This window comes from Notolabrus celidotus, chromosome 22 (genome assembly GCF_009762535.1).
Source record: "Notolabrus celidotus isolate fNotCel1 chromosome 22, fNotCel1.pri, whole genome shotgun sequence".
Taxonomy (NCBI): domain Eukaryota; kingdom Metazoa; phylum Chordata; class Actinopteri; order Labriformes; family Labridae; genus Notolabrus; species Notolabrus celidotus.
Genome location: NC_048293.1, coordinates 15,208,970 through 15,229,918, shown reverse-complemented (window position 1 = coordinate 15,229,918; position 20,949 = coordinate 15,208,970). Strand labels below are relative to the sequence as shown.

The 20,949-nt window shown below is 40.3% G+C and overlaps 1 protein-coding gene across 1 annotated transcript in view; it reads right to left on the bottom strand.

Moving 5' to 3' along the window:
• The window catches only part of c22h14orf180 (chromosome 22 C14orf180 homolog), a 201,358-nt gene extending 182,558 nt beyond the window's left edge, over positions 1 to 18,800 (bottom strand). Inside the window, exons 1-2 of the mRNA XM_034675757.1 lie at positions 18,422 to 18,800; positions 7,171 to 7,233 (exon numbers count right to left, since the gene is read on the bottom strand). The gene's annotated coding sequence lies outside the window, so the exon portion shown is untranslated. The remainder of the gene's footprint in view (positions 1 to 7,170; positions 7,234 to 18,421) is intronic.
• Positions 18,801 to 20,949: the final 2,149 nt, after the last annotated feature.

Here is a 20,949-nt window from a genome sequence, read left to right as displayed (position 1 = left end):
TAAATAAAATATTTAAAAATATGATAAAATCAGTAAAATTGATAAAATAGGAGTAGAAAGAAAAGTTTTAAAATGGTAGAGTTAAAAAGATCAGATAAATACAAGAAATAAACATTAATAAATATTTAAATAAGATGGATAAATGTTAAAGCAATGATTATAATAATAATGCAGTCCAGGGCTAAAAATAAATGACTCCAAATTAAAAGCTAGATTAAAAAGTTAAGTCTTAAGTTTACTTTTAAAAAACACTAGCTCGGACAAAGTTAGGTTGAGTTCAGCATTTCCAATATGGCACCCACAGACGACAACTGCTCTTCAGAAACAAATGGTTGATGTCAGGGATACTACGTCCATATATTATACAGTCTCTGGTTGGAACTGATGCAAATCCTGAGCTTATGTGTGACTCAGAAACACAGACTTACGTTTGTAGCTTAACTACCTTTTCACACTCCTTTGTTCCATGTGTCACTGAGAAGGCTTTATCAGAGGTTCCCTGCATTAAAACACTTCTGGAGAGAGGGAGAAAATCAATATTTGAAGAGTCTCAGTCTGTGCATTTTAAACAGTCAATTGAAGAAAAGCATGCATATTCTACAGTGTCTGAATTATTAACTATTCTTTGGTTTCTTTTAGTACTGCTGCGGCAAAATGTCAAGAAGTGGATGAAGCAACGTTTTATAATTTTGCAACAATTCGTATTATGAATTATAAGAACGATCTTTAGCTGTACGTTCAAGACCACCTCAAGTTTTATATCTAACATGAGGACGAAGGATTGATTCTCTTGTTTACCTTATCTAAGACCAACACCCCAGTTTACTGTAAATGTCATCTCTCCTTCCACTTCATATCCCCAGTGACTATTTATTTATTTACTCATACTCATCATAATTCAACCCACGCCACTCCTCTATGGTAATTACGACATACTGCACAGTGTTGGCAATTAATTTACTGAAAATGCATCACAGCAGCAAAAAATATGTGGATGTATACGCAACATACATACTGCATGCATGCAGTGATGTGCAAAGAAGTGTGTGCAGGTGATTTCATGCGTCCACTTTGTTGCACAGGTTTTTCCGAGCTGCGTGTGTGCCATTGTTACACAGAAATCTAATTTTACCTTTCTGAGAAATCCATTATCTACGTGACTCTAAAACCACGCAGAAACGAGGAAAAGTGAACTTGCTGAATAGATTATTTTTCAGTTTGTTCTGTGGGTGTGAATTAAATCTTTTAGGATGAAAAGATGAAGGCAGACAGGGGATGCAGCGACACTCCAGCTCCTGATGGGGAGTCTTTCTTGATAATGAAGGGACAAATTGGTTTTAAAGAGGAAATAAATGCAGCTCTCTCATGAAGAGAATCCTCAAATTACTGCAAAAATATTCTCTCACTCTGCCGTCACGATCTGATGACGGTGTGATCGACAGCTCCAACAACGAGATTAAAACTGATATGACAGCAAGACAATCATGGCCGACAAATGGCCAGTAATTCAATCACTGGTGCAGGACATGTCATGTCAGCCACTCTATTGACTGTGACAGGCTGTGTGAGGTGCTGGCAGACTTCTATTGACCCGGGGCGCGCAAAGTGCTGATGCATCATTGTGTAAATTGGGCTGAGACTGGTCTCCTTCACCTTTGACCAACCACTCAGGAGGGAAAGAGCTAAAACATTCAAAAGAGGACACTAAATATCTCAATCTTCTTATAGGTGCTGCATCAACATCCATCAGGGGTCACTGGCAGCCGCCTTTCTTTAGGTGAGCGCAAAAGACACATTAATGGAGCGCAATTGGCCTAGCATTTTAAGCACAGGTCTCACATATAGAGGCAATGGAACTTGTCGCAATGGTCGCAGGTTCAACTCCAAGCCTCTACCATCAGCTGCAACTTCCCCCACTGTCTGCTCCCCACATTACCTCTCTCTCTCCAGCTCTCCTGTCCAATAAAGAAAAACAAGAAGACACATCAGCTACTCCAAAGCATATTCTGATATTTCTGTGGTCTAATTTACCAAAACAATAACTGCTGCCACCCTGGATTATGTATCAGACAAATCCCTTTATATTAAAAAGGGAAAAAAGCATCCTACATCCTTTTCAATTATCATTCCCAGCCCAGTCTGGATGCATGCAGAGCAACGCCGTATCCAGGCGCCGTTCATTAAAAAATAAACGTCCGGCTGAGATGAACTTTGATTGGATTGATCCAGCCAAGCCTCATGGAGGAAAAAAAACACAACTGATGGACAACAATATTTGAATACGCTTCCGAACTGCGAAAGAGTCAGCGCATCCAGAGGATTTATTGAGTGCATTACAGCAGGAAGCAGAAACAAGCGCCTCTCACCAGCGTGACTAATGCCATTACAGAACAAAACCCATAGTTTGTGTTTAGGTAATTACTGCAGGGACACAGTGATGGACAGAGTAAACACGGGTGATTTATGCCTACACACATCCGCCATGGTGGGAATAAAACGCAGCATCATTCAGGCTTTTAAATTAAATCCCATCCATAGCCTGGTGATATGAAATGTTTTAATTTTATTTTCTTTTTTTTACTGAAAATACATGGAGCCCAAAAGGTGGTCATTTCACATCAAGTGTCTGCATTAATGTGTGTTTATGGAGAGGTGCTTGAAGGGCGGGGCCCAATCATGGAGCCCTCTCCCCTTAAATCAATTTTTCCCACTTTTTTTTAAAACGCAATTACAAAGTCTTTATCACAAAGAAGACAGCATGGAAGTCAACAAAGGAGTGCCAGACTGCTCAATAAGTGGGGGCACATGAGGATGGGTGTAGGTGCAGTTGGTGATACCTGCGCCATCTCACCTCAGCTGCACAGCTTGTATGAGGCAGGTGTTGGCAGCCTGAGGGTGTTGGACCGTCTTTCACCTTACTGTACTTGAAATTATTCCACCGCCCCGATGCGTGAAGAGCAACACAGACACCATGCGCACGCGGACGTGGGCAAACAAGCGCACACACAAAGAACAGAGAGGTGGATGGGGGGGTGGAGACACATCGGCGAGGGAGAAGGCACAGCACAAAAAAGAAAGCTGCTGCTTGTGTAAATTGGCTGATGCTGCCTCCTCTTTGCCAGATTAACTCCACAGGGCAAGGAAGAGAAGGAGGGGAGGGAAAGAGTGCGAGTGGGGGCTGGGTTCAGTCCTTTCATCAAAGGGCCTTTCTTTACCCCCTACTCTTTCTTTTTCCTGTGTGAGGGAGTGCCAACTCCAGAGTGGGCAATCCATTCTGTGATTGCGTGTTGAGAAGTAAAAGCCACATTGTCTACACCTGGCACACCTGGCAGAAATAACAAGTCTCCGAGCATTATGCATCAATGGAACACTCTCGCATTCACAATTCTGCTCAAATCTAGAGCAACAAAAACAGGCTGCAGAATTTAGATGGAAGTCAAGCCAGTGGATCGCTTGAAGCAACAGCAGAGCACCGGAATAACAATGAATTATATGCATCATCCTCATGTCCCATTATTCTAATTCCAGCCCTTGTGTCCTGTGTTTGGGTGTGCTGTTTCCCGGCCCTGCGGCCACAATGTTTTAATCTCTCTTGCCTGGCCCGAGGCCATGAGGCCAATCCTCAACCCTGAGAGACAGGTCTGCTGACACTCCTCTGCTCCCCTTTGTGATGCTGTCACATCCCTCTCTCAAATCCCCAGCCCACTTCTGTCTTCTTCTCTCCCCTGAGTGGGTGTAATTACATTAAGGAGTCAATCCCTGCTCAACCCTCGTCTTCACACATCTCCATCCTGCTGCATATCTTAGCATTAGCTTCTCCATAATCCCAACCTAGGGCCATAATTATGACCTGTGTCCGAGGGGCCACCTGCCTTTTGGCTGCAAACTAAGGCTTAGCTGACCTCTTCTAGGAGTAATGGCACTCCAGATAAATGCAGTCATCAAATGTCTCATGACTTCTGCGTTTTTTTTCCAATCTGGTGTCGTTCAGGATTAAGTTGAACATCCTCATAAATCTGTGCAGCTGTAGCTCAAATGAGATGAACCTGTAGATTCATGTCTGAATGAGTGAAAAGGAGATTTAATGCAGTTTTCTGAGTGAGATATAGCTTGTGAGTCAAAGTTATGACAAAGGCAGGTTTAAGTGGGTGCCAACAGAGGATCTCTGAATATTAATCTCAATGTGGAAGACAAGTCAAAGGCAAAGAGGGGTGTAGTCATGCTCTTCATGGATAAATTATGGCTCATTCAATCCGGGGAGGTTGAAGTTCACCGTGCTAATCAGATTCGGGAATATTCACTCATCTTGATAACTGCATTAGCACCAAAACCTGTGGTGGTAATTTCATCACTTGGTTAATATCAGCATTCGGCTACTGTTAATCCAATTCAGCGTGAAGTGGGTGAGCATTGCTCTAAAGTTGTCGTAACCGAGTTATGGGCTATCGTTTTCAGCAAATCACCCGGATTTCCACAGGCTCTAAATGGATGATTTGCTGGTGTGCAGGGTCCCCGAGGAAATCAGAGCCGCTATCAGACGAGAAACTAAAGTGACAAAGGAATTGCTGCAACAAAATAAAACATTAATCATGGTGGTTTACAGATGCTTTACAATGGAAAATACATAATTAATACACTTTTCTTACTGGCTTCATTATAGAGGACAGCTCAACAGAAAATGTAAAGAATTCACCTTTTCTTGTACTGTGAGGTACTGGTATAAAAGGTTTGGATGCCAAAGTTTAATCTAGCATGAGGTTACAGGAGTCATAGTGAAGACAAGTATGGAATTCTAGTCAGTCTGTTCTCAGATGCAAGATCAGTGTCTGTCCATATGTGGCAAAGTTTGAGTCAGAAGTAGGGATGTACATTTTAAGTATTTTCCATGATCGATTTTTGGAAATGTTAATGATCAATTATCGATTAATTGATACAAAAAAAAAACATTATTATTCTTACGTCAAAGAACATGTCCAAATACGTTGTTTTCCCCCTAAATAATATTTTTTACAGCAACAAAATGCAAATAACTGACAGGATTGAATACGGGTACATGTTTGACACGCAGAATATCAACGATCAGGCTCATTCAAATATTCTCCGCGGACATAATCTTATAAAGTGAAGGCTGAGACTACTAACAGAAAAGTACTTCAGACTCACAGTGTCCAGTTTTCTGTCTACTCGTTCTTATTGAGAGAAATAAACATGTGTATTCGGTCAGGTGTCAGCCGGGAGAGCAACCGGGTCATAATCAGTCCAGCTGCAGAAAAGCTCAGACGGCTCTGATGTTGCTGGTCTGCAAACATAGTATACCAGAATTTCCCACCTGTCTGTTGCCTTCGTATCCAAAGGTGGGAAATGTCCTGTTTATAGTTGTGAACCTTTGTGTCCATGTCGTTGTTGGCAGCAGTTCTGTATTGATCCTCTTTTAAAAAGCGCACGTGGAGACCTGACGCGCAGCAGCAGCCGCCAGCAGGGCATCTCCGCTGTGCGCAACACCTTTACCAGCTGATTCCCATCTAAACATACTTTAAACTTTAAACACCTCCCTGATAGATGAGTGTAATATGAGACCACATGATGTTTGTTCCACGTGACGGAAAATTGATAACAAAAATGTGTTTTTCGAGTAATTTCTTAACAATCAATTAATCGATAATCGATTAATTGTGGGCATCCCTAGTCAGAAGCAATGTGGAAGTGCAAAACACTGCAGTTCCTCGAGTGTCCACTTGATGCTGGCTTCTGAAGTACTGGACACCACAAACACGCCTATTCAAAAAAGCAAATCTTTATAACAAAAATAAACATGTTTACAGCCTGGTACGAAATTTTTTTTTAGTTTGAATAGCTAGTTTCGCGAACACTATGGGAGGTAGATTTTTTCATAACTCAGCAGTTTAGAATATATTAAGCTATGAGTTTTGCATAATTAGAAGCACAGCTGACTTGACTGACAGGTGGGAACACTGTAGCTGTTAGAGAGGAAGCTCAAAGCCCGCCTCTTTACCTCACATTAGCTGGACAGAAGTTAGGTTGAGTTCAGCGTTTCCAATATGGCACCATCGACAATAGGCTTCAAATCACATACACTACATCTATTTATCATACAGTCTATGGTCATAACAAAAGTCATGTTTCATTTGAACTCAAAAACAAAAACAGTAAATAAATAAAAAATTCTGTTTAATGCAAAGCAATTGCAGCTCAGGAAACTCAGTAACTACTTACACTTCTATGAATTATCTCTTAAATGATTTAAGTCCTGCTGCCGCATGTTTAATCATGTACAAGCTCTCTGAATTATTCCCACAACTCTCCCATTGATCAGGAAGGGGAGATCTGTACAGCTGAAACAGCTACAATAACTTGCGCTGATATTCAAGCGCATGAGAGAAAGAAAGAAAATATTCCAGCACAAAGCTACAGAGAGGCACCATTCCTCTGTTCTGCTGCTACAAACGCTTCAAAAATATTTATCCATCCCCTGCCTTTGCAGGGTGAAAACAATGAATTTTGCATGGCTTCTCTCTAAAGACAAAAGTGCCAGGTTTTGTGAAGAAGGCTGGCATTGTGGTGCCCCCCAGAATCCACTCCAGACCCCCCGCGAGGAACCCCGTCTGAAGTTACCCAGAGAAGAGAGGAGATGGCTGCCTGCCTCATGGAGGCTGTGCTACTCCATATTCATGCAAAGATTTCAGGGGGAAGACTGGTTCATCAAACACAGCAAAAAGTCAAACTCAAAGCACCTCCTTTTTTGGGTATGGAGGCCTGTTTGATGTTCGCAGGGGTGCACTGTCATGGAAAAAAAAACAAAATAACATGCGCTCCATGGTGTTCTCTTTTGTGGTGTGGAGAATTAGTCCCCCATGTCCAAAGGAAAAAACACCTCAGCACAAAGAGGATCAGTGCAACTTATTCTGTGTGTGATTTTGGTCATAGTGAAATGAAACAGGACTAGAACTATCAACTTATTCTGTGAAAAATGCGTTCAATGTTTACAGTTATATGTCAGTGTTATAAAAGAGTATTTCACAGCAGCTGTAATTTGCATTGAATTATGCCCATCGACAGTAATAAGTAAATGTACCAGATCTTGTGTGGAAGCCTGAAGTGACCGTATTTAGACAACATGAAGGTATCACATTGCTTTGTATCTCCACTTACTCATTTCGATGTCAAACTGTCAATCACAGGTGGCGATTCCAAGAAGAACAGCGTGCAGTTGTCCTGTAAAACCAAAATGGGACAAAGTTACCATCGGGCTGTATCTAAGTTGATTTGAAACAAACATTACTGAATTAGGAACATGGGTACTTAGGGAATAAATCAAGCAAAAAGCTGAGTCATATCTGTTCCCATAATCAGATTTATTTAGGCAAACCTGTGCTGTCACCCTCTGATAACCATTAGACAGAATATAGGTGTCAAGTACATTCCCATTGGCCTAACTTTATCCAGGAGGCTTCAACAACTTCTTTTATGCCTGATTACTTGGACAGTTTGCCAAATTAGCAACAATACCTTATAATCTCCCAAGATAAGTTAACAATACTGCGGCCCATTGGCCAGAAAGCATTAGTGTATTTAAGATAAATAAAACAGGTGTGAAGAGAGCTGCTAATGGGAATGCATGTGGATTTACTCTATTCAAAGAACATGGGAAATGCTGCCTTAAAGGCTCTGTCGAGTTTGACTGTAGCAAACATCAGATAAACATCACCTAAGAGGCTATGAATAGGGATGTGCATGATTAGATGACTTTACAATGAAACCTTGGGACCAACATTATTAGTCCATTAGATGAATTATTTATGCAGTTGTAACTATTGGCCTGAAATGCCTGTAATATGTTGTGTCTAAGTTGTAGCGCAGCCACCCGCCTATGACTGTGGCTACAGCTGCTACCATAGTGCAATAAGGCTGAACTATCCAGATGTGAACAAGCACAGAAGACTGATTGCATCTCGTAGTGCGCTGTGGTTTGAAAGTATTCTGATCTATGATATGGAAATTAAGTTGTATGCAGGCTGTGTCTGGTTACACTAGCATATTAACACCTGACTGGTGTAATGTGTTGCCAGCACCGACATGTGGACATTAACCTGCAAGAAGTACTCAAAGCTGGTGGTGCTAGCTCTGCTAATGTGAGACACTTTCTGCAAGCCAATTAGGTTCTGTCAGATCACAAAAAAAATTGATTTATAAAGATGCACTGCCTCAAAGGACATTTTTATGAGCATGGCCTAAGGATACACATGGTAGATCATGTGTATCACAAACAAAAGTCATAAAGGTTTTCTTTGAAGAACCCTACAGATGGTTTGGAGGTCTTTTAACAAGCACCAAACATGTTTGTGTGTGTCATGGCTATTTGGATTTGTCAGAAAGGGCTGGAGAGACTGGGGCAGGCTGCCAACAAATTGTCTAAATGCCCTCAGTGCAGAGTCCAGCTGAAAATTGCAGAGTTTAAATTCTTTTTTCCCTTGACTCAACACTTGACTTACAAACAGAGCTCGAGCTACTAAGCCTTTTTTTCATTTAAAGATCAAGTCTCCTTGATGCTGTAGACTCTAACCATTATACTCAGGGCAAACGCAGCAATCCATGTCGTACAATGGTTTAACAAAAGTGGCTCTAAGACTTTAATAAGCGCCCTCGTATTTCAAAGTGAGAAGATGTCAGAGCTTTTTTCCCTCATACTGAAAAAGGCGAGTTTTCAAAGGGTTCAAGTCTATTGCAGCTGTGCATGAGTGCCTGTCAACATCTCAGCCAAGACAAACTGTGTGTGCATGTAACTGCATCCAGCCTTGTCACATGAGATGTTTGAGGCTGTTAACACCACTACACAACTGCAGGGAAATATAGGACCCAATCAAATTGCAGTACAAGCAACTAAAACAGAAGCCAGTGTTGCTCTCCTCACCAATTGTTTGTCTTCTTGACTCCTGCCGGTTGTTATCATGTTACATTCTTTATCAGAGCATTTGGAGGTTTTATGGTGATGTGATTTATATGGGCTTGTGGCACGTTAATGATGCCAGGGAGCCCTGCCTGCCATCCATATTCATGAACAACTGTGTTAGGGGAGCTGTCGAGATGGAGGGGAGGGGGAGGAGAGAGAAGAGGTGGAGGCAGTGCCACACGTCCGCCAAAAGTCTCCTGGGTCTGGATGGTGGGGCTGCTGAGACCTGGAGTTCACATGCCTGTAAGCAAGAGCCCACCTGTTCATCCAGACTCCTCGCATTCCCAGGGAGGAGATCAATGATTGGGAATGAACAAACAAAGAAATAAACAGCCAGGATCTGGATATCTATCATGCATTGGCCAAACTTGTGCCTCAGATGGTAGCTACAGGATACAGCCGTTCTGACTGAGCACTTCAGAGGATCAAATGCTTATTATTTGCCACATTTACCAGAGGATACAGGGTTTTAGTGATGTTTTCTAAACTATGATATGAATGAAATAAGGAACAATAACAGCTCTGGGGTGTAAAGAACTATAGTCTCGTAATCAAAACATTGAAACCATATTAAAATCATAATTTTAATGGACTCTGATTGGCACGCAAATGATCTATGACTATTACCTGGCTGAGCTAAATGCTTGATTCTGATTGGTCAAAACCCGATAACAACAGTGATTTATTTCTCAACAGCATATTGTTGCCAGGCACTACCTGGTGCTGCACGTCAAGTCAATCTGTGGAAAGGAGCTACAAGTCGTAGCTGTAGCTGTGTACCAAGACACACGTCGACATACTGACAAATAAAACAACAAGAAATACAGAATCTGTGACCAATCCTTCAGAGAAGGTCCCGCTGCCTTTCTGGTAGAGGTCGGTTTTACTCCCCACGTCTGCAGATTTGAAGATCGAGTGGATGATATTTATTTGTCATGGATAAGTGCTAGCGCTAATTAGCATAGCCACATAGCTACATGTATATAGCTGTAGCTGTGTACCAAGACACACGTCGACATACTGACAAATAAAACAACAAGAAACACTAAATCTATGACCAATCGTTCAGAAAGGTCCTGCTGCCTTTCTTGCAGAGGTCGGTTTTACTCCCCACGTCTGCAGATTTGAAGATCTAGTGGATGATTTTTATTTATCATGGATAAGTGCTAGCTCTAGTTAGCATAGCCACATAGCTACATGTTCGTAGCTGTGTCCCAAGACACACGTCGACATACTGATAAATAAAACAACAAGAAACACTAAATCTGTGACCAATCGTTCAGAAAGGTCCTGCTACAGGCGCCTCTCCGTCAGGATCAGATTCAGAGGGTTGAAGTAACGCTATCTGTGAGCAGCCGTGTATATTCAGCCAACATGTAAACATTAGATCAACGTGCTGGAGAGCCGAGGCACATCCACTTCCTGAGGGGGCGTGGTCAGAGAGAAAACAGAGTGTTCTGAGGAGGACTGAAGAAGAGGGCTTTTCAGGCATGCCAAAATCTGATTTCAAAGTGTTTTTTTGAGCATAAACTTTAAAGACATGTTTTGGGGACCTCTTAGACCAATATATATTGATGAAAAAAGCGTGATATGTCACCTTTAATGATGGGCTACTATGTATTCAGCACACAGCACATCTTTCCAAATTGTAAAGCCGTATTGAAGGATGTCACATTACAGTTAGTAGAAGGAGTGACTGATTTGGGACAGTAAGATAGCGCTTGGCGATTATTCGATTACGATAGTTATCGCCATATAATTTTTCTCGATATAAATATGATAAATGCTTGATAAAAAGGACAGTAGAACAACTGAATAACCGTGATGCATTCACTGCACTGTGGGAAACAACATCCCGTAACCCTTAGTAATATTAAAGGGAAGTGCACAACTCAAAACAATACTCTACTAAATTGATATGCAGTACACAATTTGGTATTTGTTGTAAATTTAAATCAAATTATGCAAATAAGCTCAACCTTAGATAAATAAGAATCTACAGACTAAAACCGCAAAAAGCTAATTTTGCACAAAAGACCTCCTTCCTGTTAGCACCGCCACAAATGATGGATTCAAGAAGCTCATCAGAAAACTAAATCCAGATACAAACTAACAGACTGGTTTCTTCAGCTTTCACTCAGGAAGCAAAAGTTTGACTTTACATTTAAATGAAATCATGATTTGATATTTATCGTGAAAACGTCATTTTCAATATTGTCCAGCTCTACAGTAAGATACACAAGTCTGCAAACTATGAGAACATTACCAGACTACATCTCCTGTCAACAAACTGGGTAACAGAATACTGTGTGATGTTAATGCTACCATATTCATAAATAACAGTGAAGTTGGAGGTTATATTTAAGACAAGCTGAAGTCCATCAAATGTCTCTAACTCCTATGTGATAGTCAACACTGATGTGACTCTGATTTGACTTCTGTAACTCTGAGGTGAGGCCATTTAAAACCTCCATTCATTCTTGTCCGTATCAATCGAGAAGGCAGAAGGATTTCACGTCCTATTAGCGATCGCAACCCAATCAATGAGCTGTGCCTTAAAACAGCTGACAGCTAATTACGAGGGCAGCTCTTTGTGAGCCTGCCATTCAGGTAACCAGTGGTAATTAAAGAGGAGGAAGAAATATCTGCTGAGGGAGGTTCACAGCACGGGTGAGGCAGAGCACAGTGAATAGCATAGATACTCCAGGGCCAGGCCTAATTTGCTCCTGAGCCAATCAATAACCATTTCATCTCAGTTGCTATGGAACAACATATATACTAAAAACACAATGAACATTACCTCGGGGAAATTGGCAACAGAAATAATCTCACGGCTGTTGTTTTGAACAATGTCTTGTTCCTTCATTTGGAGGAGTAGGCTGAGCTGAGTCAAGGACATTGTGTTATGTTCTTTTCTCAGAGGGGTTTCCATCCAGTTTCATTACGCGAAACCAAAGTAAATTTGCTTTCTTGAAGCAGGATAAAAAAAAAACACATGCTCTAAGTTGTAAAAAGGGTTCTTTCTACATGGAAGCTAACCACACAACCATACATCTTTTGTCACCTGTCATAAAATGAGGCTGGTTACAGATCTCACTGATTTTAACACCTCTAGGAATCTACTTAACTGTAACGTATTCCTCCATACAGGGCTCTACAGAGAGGTACTATCATAAAAATATAATTAGTTGGGTCTCTCCTGTAGAATAAAATGTCAGCCATGAATCTTTTGATATGCAGAAATGTTAGCACATACCTACACACACATAAGGAATCATTTCAAAGGTGCTACTTCAGAAAGATAGCAGATAAATATAAACTTTTACAATCCTACAATTTTGCCCACATTCTCAGTCGCTGTTATCCAAAGGTCCGTTCAGACTCTCAGCAGCCCTGCTCATTAGTGCAGTGGTGAGAGGACCTGCAGCGTGTGACGGGTGAGTGTCTCTGACAGGCCAAAGAGGTCATACTTTAAAGACAACCAGATGAAAGCTGGAGCTGTGAGTTCAGGCGGCCAAGTGACACCGTTGTTGACATGGAGCGACCGATGGCAGCCATGCTTCTCAAGCTGAGGATGAGAGTCTTCGTGTTGAAGTGTCAGCACACGAGGGCGGGCGGGGGGTTGGGGGGCAGCAGCTGAATATGCTATATCTCCTTGTATCTGTTCTCGACTTCAGGTTTTTTCCACTTCAACTGAAACTGAACCTCTGTAACTTCAGCTGTTTCTGCTTTTTCTAATGTAGTAATCATCTACTCGTCAAGAGGCTGAAACCAAATCTGAGTGTATTGTTCCAGGATTACCTACAAAGGAACTGTGTAAAATTCAGATTCTATTTTTGCTTTCCAAAGAGGTCAACAAATGAAAAATGATTCTGCTTTCAGGGTACTTTAAAGGTGACATATCATGCAAAATCGACTTTTTAAAGGTTTTCTACCTGAAATATGTTTCCCTGGCATGTCCACAAACCCCTGTATAAAATACAACTCAACCCCTCCTCCGTTTTTCATTACCTGCACAAATGTGTGCTAACAAGGAGCTTAGGAAGGAGGCATGCTAGTTGTAGGCTGTCTTAATAAACACAAAGGTCGGTTTTACTCCCCACGTCTGCAGATTTCAAGATCTAGTGGATGATTTTTATTTGTCATGGAAAAGTGCTAGCGCTAATTAGCATAGCCACATAGCTACATGTTCATAGCTGTAGCTGTAGCTGTGTACCAAGACACACGTCGACATACTGACAAATAAAACAAGAAACACTAAATCTGTGACCAATCTTTCAGAAAAGGTCCTGCTGCCTTTCTGGCAGAGGTCGGTTTTACTCCCCACGTCTGCAGATTTGAAGATCTAGTGGATGATTTTTATTTATCATGGATAAGTGCTAGTGCTAGTTAGCATAGCCACATAGCTACATGTTCGTAGCTGTGTACCAAGACACACGTCTACATACTGATAAATAAAACAACAAGAAACACAAAATCTGTGACCAATGGTTCAGAAAGGTCCTGCTACAGGCGCCTCTCCGTCAGGATCAGATTCTGGATCAGATTCAGAGGGTTGAAGTAATGTGATCTCTGAGCAGCCGTGTATATTCAGCCAACATTTTAACATTAGATCAACGTGCTGGAGAGCCGAGGGCACATCCACTTCCTGAGGGGGCGTGGTCAGAGAGAAAATAGAGTGTTCTGAGGAGGACTGAAGAAGAGGGGTTTTCAGGCATGATTTCAAAGTGTTTTTTTGAGCATAAACTTTAAATACATGTTTTGGGGACCTCTTAGACCAATATATATTGATGAAAAAAGCGTGATATGTCACCTTTAAGAGCTTTTTCTGGACTGAAAGGACCTCGAAGAGTCTACAACATATTTTGTGATTCTAAGGAACCCAAGATTTTGACACCACTCTGTAATCAATGTTAATTTTGGCAGCTATTTTAGAAATGATTTCGTCTTAAAATGAAAATGCCTGTTAGTTTTGGTCACATTTTAGTCTTTTCAGCCCTTTATAGTTTTAGTCTAGTTTTTGTTGTTGAAAAATCAAAACATTTTAGTCTAGCTTTAGTCACATTTTAATCGTTGATTTTTGCCAAAACATTTTTATCTCTTTAAAATAACTAAAGTAGTCGATCAGATATAAACAGTAAACAGTAAAAGGAAAACATTCCCGATGTCACCACGATGAAGATACTTTGATTCTCTTGATTCAAATAAAAATGCCATTAACACAATATAAGGGCTGAATTGCACTTTTACGACGGTCCCTGAATGCACCTCGCAGCGACAGAGGCACTTGACAGTCAGTTCACGGCACTCTGAAATGCATCTGCATCTTTGATAAGTAGGAGTTGATCAAAACTTACTAAATGTGCCTGATGTATCGCCAAACTGGATTAAATGAAGCTTTAGACGCGGAGCTTTTTACGGTGATAGTGGCAGAAATGTCAAATATTAAACAGATGTCCCCCCTGGTTGTGTCTTTGTCACTAACGCACACCGGGGGGTAAAAATCATCAATGAAAATGAGACATGCATGGAGCATAGGCATGGAGGTGGGAGAGCTGGTTCATAAAGCACTCCTGCTGCAGGTAGTGACCAAGCTAACACTGCGCCCCTCAGATAATAACTCAGCCTGTCACAGGGATGCATCACTTTTATCTTTAAAGATTAGATGCACAGCGGGGGAAATATGAATTCTCAATGTCCGACTCCAGTCTTGTCATCGTCTCGTCAACAAAAACTAAGCATCCTTTCGTCAGAGTTTTTATTATCTGTGATGCACTTAAGCTCATCATAGTCTCGTTTTCGTCATGAAAAAATTAGTCGTTGACGAACATTTATCGTCATAATTTTCGTTAACGAAATTAACACTGTCTGTAACCCAACTACTTCTTTTCTTCTTCTCCTTAAAGCTGGGGTTGGTAGTCTCGAAAAACCAGAATGAATTTGAATGTAGCTTTTCCTCATGACTCCATCTAACCCCTCCCCTCCTCCCTCGGAGCTCCTCCAAAACGACGCCCCCCCGCTCACATGCACGAGCGCCGCTGATTCTCGACCATATGATCGTGACTGATTCAAAACCGGTCCTCACCAAAACATTATCATAGTGAAAGTTAAAAACACAAACAAACATGGCTGCTGTTAGTACTCACAACTATCATGCTAGCATTATCCAGTTGTACCAGTGACATGATATCAGGAGAAAAGTTATAACACAAATAATACTGTAACAGCTCTACTGTTTGTTAAACATGTTCAGTGTAGATGTTCTTAATTCCTACAGTGTTGACGGTCAGTGAAGGCATCAGGAGAGGTGTAGAGTGTGCGAGTGTGAGAGACAAGAGGAGAAGTTGTTCATTCATTCAAACATTGATTGTTGCTTTGTTGGTTGTCGTGATCACGGCCGACAGTGACCGGTTATTAAAGATCAACGTGTTCACGAATTGGCTCGTCATCACTACAGCGTCCGGAGGTACCTACAATAAATATATATTTTCTGTAGGACTTACTGAACATCATTAATTATTCTGCTTGTTGGTGAGAGCTTTTTAGACTCTGATCCGGACTACAGTCCTGAGCAAAGCACCTCATCAGGTCAGAGGGGACAGGCCCGAGGACGAGCGAGAGGGGCAGTAAATAGAGTCAGGGGAAGTAGAGGCAGGAGACGGGGACTTGGAGGAGTGCATGCCGGGGAAATGTACGCGCAGGAGGAGGGCAGAACGGCTGGACGGGATTTGATTGGTTTAAAATTTGGGGAGCCAAAAAACGGTGATTGGTTGGTGTTTTCCCAGGTTTACTCCGGCTGTAGATAGCAGTTTTTTTTCACTCTTTTTTAGGAACACATGATGTATTGATTGCCATCAGGACATAAAGATCATTTTAACCAGTATGACAAAAAGTGGATCTAAAACTGATTACCAACCCTGGCTTTAAATGTCCTGATGTCAACAATTTCACAATACTCTCAGTTACATTGTCTGCATTTTGTTGTCTGTCATGTTTCTAATAAAACAACAAAAAATTAAGTTTAAAAGCAATCTCTAAAGCCTGGAAACCTGTGTACTTTCATTTTCTGCTGTATTGTTTTGATGGAATTGTAGTCAAACTGTTTCCATTTTTTCCTGGTTGACAGCTCTAATGAGGCACAAACCACACACGAGTGAGAATGATGTAGTCCATCAGTAATTCAGAGAGCACATTTATTCTCCACCTTCTTTTGGCGATGAATGAGTAACCGTAAAATAGAGGGAGGATTGTAACAGCCTGCCAACCAACTCAGGCAAACAGCAGGACGCGCGCTTCCTGCCAGACGAGCCGCCATCACAGCAACTGTTGCCACGGCGCAGAGCTGCCAGCCTAGTTTTGATTAGCGGGTGTTTTGGATGTGATTGGCTGTAGTATGAATGGTGAGGCAAAGAAAGGTCTTAAATGTTGTGTAATTAACCTCTTCACTTGCAAATATTCCACTTCAGACTTCGTAACTAGTGACAGCCTCCTGTCAGCAACCTGCACCAATCAAGCTCTAATGTAGGAGACGGCGAGGGAGAATACAAAGACGGCGCTCGGGCTGTCACCACAGCGGTGTGTCTGAAACAGTCTGATGAGACAATGCAGCAAAGCACAGTGTTGACAATGAACGGGCCGCTAACTGCTGCTATGGAAATGTATGAAGAAAAAACAAGTCTTCACAGCCGTAATCATCATCTACATGTGTAAATGAAAACAGCACACATAATCAAAAGGTGTGACTGAGGGGCAGACAAAAGCATGGTGGATAAAACCAGGTTTTGTCTGAGTGTAGGTTCATGACAGGCTGGTATATTGTATTAAGACACATCACACACATGCAAACTGTGAATGCAATTCAAATAGTCTCACTGCCGGTAAAAACAGAAAGGGATGAGCAAAATATAACCTAGGAATACTGCAAAGCATGCTTTTTACAGCAAGAAGCTGCACAACTCAAATGAAAACATATCTTGCACCACACAGAAAGCAATACTAAGATTTATTTTACCACATTGCATTCAGGCATACTGTATATGTGTGGTTGTGTGACAAGGTTTACTATTCATCCTATGTAGATCAGCAGCTGCTCTAGAGCAGGGGTTTCCAAACTTTTCAGCCAACGACCCCCACTGTCCCTCAAAGTGATTTAATGTGGCTTCATTTAGCTGGTCTGCAGAAAATGTGCCTACCTATATGAGCATGTTGCTTTATTTCCTGTGCTGTTATGAATAAACCTACTGCTACTGATGCTTTTGATAATCAAGTGTTCACTAACTCTAAACTTAGAAGTCATCTAGCAAAAAGAAAGGCAGAAAACTCATTACATTTTCTAATTTCAAGGTTTTATTTCAAGTGTAGCAACTATTTTTGTCGATATTTTTTACTATGATGGGTAAAATGTACTATTTTTAGATAACTTTTGTCATTCAACTTTTTGTATTGCATTTTTTCAGTATTTCTTTGTTCACCACAAGTAAACAAATTATATTTATAATTATTGTATAATTGTATTTTACTGTAAAGCGCTTGGAGAACCTTTTAAAGCGCTTTTATAAATAAAATGTATTATTATTATTATTATTATTATTATTATTATTATTATTATTATTATTATTATATTTAAGCAATGCAAAACCAACAAAGGAGAGAAAAATAAAAAATAAAAATAAAACAGAAGAAAATTAATAATTATAATGAAAGAATAATAATAATAAAAATAATAATAATAATAATAATAATAATCAGTAAAAACAATAAACAAAAATAATAAATATTTTTAGATAACTTGTCATTCAACTTTTTGTATTGCATTTTTTCAATATTTCTTTGTTCACCACAAGTAAACAAATCATATTTAAGCAATACAAAACCAACAAAGGAGAGAAAAATAAAAACAGAAGAAAATATTAATAATTATAATGAAAGAATAATTATAATAAAAGAATAATAATAATAATAATAATAATAATAATAATAATAATGATAATAATCAGTAAAAACAATAAACAAAAATAATAAATATTTTTAGACAACTTAAAAAAAAAATCATTCAGGAAGACATCTCATGACCCCCCAGGGGGTCCCGACCCATACTTTGGGAACCCCTGCTCTAGAGTGATTGATTTAAATATGCTGAATAGTTTGGCTGCAAGGACTGGCTGAAAAATGACATAAATCAAATTGATTTTTAAAAATAAAAATCTGCCATCTCCTTTTTAAGCAAGCATCACATAGTCACCACAAGAACCACTGTGGAGTTACAATAATATCCCTTCTTTGATCATATGACAATGTGAAGTAGATTCCTCTGACTTCAGTATGAAAACAGCAATTCCCAAAAGCTATCTGATGCCTTTTTGCCAAGTGTGGCTACAGCTAAAGTAAGCCCAAGGCATATGCACATTACTTATGGTACACTTAACATACTTTCAGCCCATGGTGTTTACTTACAGTTTTGCTGCAGCAGGCAGAAACGTCCCTCTTCTTCATTCTCCTTGACGCTCTCATTAGTCTGTTTGGCATCATGTCTTCCACTGCGTTAGCAATTAGCATCCTCATCTGTTTACTAGCTGTTGGCTAGTAGCAGCCACGTTTTTTTAACTTTTGAAAAAAAAAGTAAGGCGGTCCATTATTTCGCCAAATGCAGAAATTACATCTAATGTATTGAAAAGGTGATGTTAAATATGCATGCTTTATGGATTGAGACAGTGGCCCAATCTCAATGTCGTCCCTGAGCCCCTTTTTCACTTAGATGACTTCAGCTGTAAAGTGATTGAGGGCAGGAGGCTGTGAGGGCTCAAGCTGTAGAACTGGCACGTTACCTGCATGACGTCACCAGTTCACCTTAGCAATATTAGGACTTTTTATTGCACAATTTTTTACTTCCTCAAGGCGCTTAATTAAGGGACGCAATGCCTGATTGTCATGAGATCCAGAACAGATACAGTACAGACTGCTTAACCACACAATTTAAAATATATAAATAGGCTTTATAACTATAAATATATAAATTATACTGTATACACATATGTGAAGATGAATAAGGCTGTTTTCTTTATTTATACTTACAGGCAAACTTACATTTCATTGCAACTTTCATGCTTCTTTTTTACTGTCTCTCTTTTTTTATTTCACTAGCAAGGACCACACCAACAACAGAATGAGTTTTGAAAGATAGTTTATTGATTATGGATTATTGTATTGATCGATATTGAACTTGTAGTCGCTTTGGGGAAGCTTCGTAGGGGATCCGCCGTAGAACCCAGGCACGACGAACCCCCTCAGGGTCCTATGGATAAGGAGGAGAGGAGCAGAAGGAGAAAGGGAAGGCAGGGAGGGATAAGGAAACGAGAGCGAGAAAGGAGGAAATGGTCAGGTTTTAATTTATGGGAAAACAGAAGAGGCGCGGTTGAGGTGTGGCCCTGCTCCTGAAACTTTGATATCATCACCACTTCATGTTACAGCGCTCGTTTACCCATCTAAGCTTGTGGGCTTAACCTCTGAATCCTGTGTTTCACGTCACAATGCTATGAACTATGGGTAATTCCCTTACACTAAGTCTGCAAAAATGCCCACTTATGGAAAGGGGGCATAAAGGGCTCAAAAAGTCAGTGAGAGATCCCTCACACACTTGATGATTGTCAGTGGAACAGCCCTAAGCCCTCACAGACTTAGTGGGAGCGCGCCTCAAAGTCAGTGAGTGCTTGAGGGTGGACATTGAGATTGGGCCAGTATGGTCAAGTACGTATGTGTAAGTCAAGACTTTCATGAACGTTGGCACCATAGGGTGGAATCATATACGCTCACCGTCGTCATCTCTTGTCTTACGCGCTGACATCATTAAATCAAATGAGAAAATACGTTTGTTTTGGGGGGTTTTTTCGTTTTTGTTTTTTTTTGCAATCAGTTCTGTTCAATATCTGCATTTGTAAACATCAAAAGTTGTATATATAATTATCATTTTTTAAAATCACAAATCATTTCAGGGAGCTTAGGGGTGGTCTTATCTTTTACAAGGTGGATACTAGTCCCGCCCTCCAGTGGCTGACATTCGGAGTCATTACATGAGATAAACATTTATGTATATTTTGTTCTATCTGGCTTGGCAATAGTAAACAACTTTGATGTTTGTTCTATTTATGTTTTTCATCACAAATTACTTTAAGGAAGGTCTGTTCAATTTTTTCAAGGAAGGAGGCAACACCCTGCCAGCCCTTGATTGATGCTGGATTTATTTCCTACATAAAAAATGTCACTTACATCTAATTAAACTATGTCTTGATAATATGCAGATAAAATAACAGTACAACCCTTTCCAACCTTTTAGCTGCCAATTTTGTTTACACATGTTTTGCTGCTTTCAAAGCCTGCACACAACCCTGTAATTTGCAGTTGCCAATTCAAAAGTAAGCAAACAAATCAAAGGAGTGCTGGGTCTTATAGTTTTATTCTTTATTTCTCACACCTGTGGATTGTTTGTTTGTTGAAAGCCATATTTTTCACAAAAGAAGGCGGTTTCTTCAAATGCATGAAGGTTTCAGAGAAAGCAATCAAAGCACTAAAAAATCAAATATCCCTTCAACAAGATAGAAAACAACAAAATGATTCCTCCTGTTGAAAAAGAGAGAAACACTTTATTCTGCTCTCCTTTGAGAAAAAACATATTCCTCTTATCAGTAGCCAGGACAAAGCCAGAAAGGATTCAAACCAGCCCTTGCATTTCATGAGTCACAGTTTATACAGGAAGAGATGAATGAGTTATGAGTGCAGTGTGCCCATAATTTTAAGATGGACTGTTCAAGCAGAAGAGGCAGGATGTGAGATTAATGTCTTGCCAATCATCTTAAATTGAATGTGAATGGCTTGAGACAGAAAAAAATAGCTTTGCTGACATACTTTAATGAGGTTCCTGGAATCCACTGTTGTTTCTGCTGCATAGCATTTGAAAACATGCTGATTCAATTCTTGTTTTGGTTCTC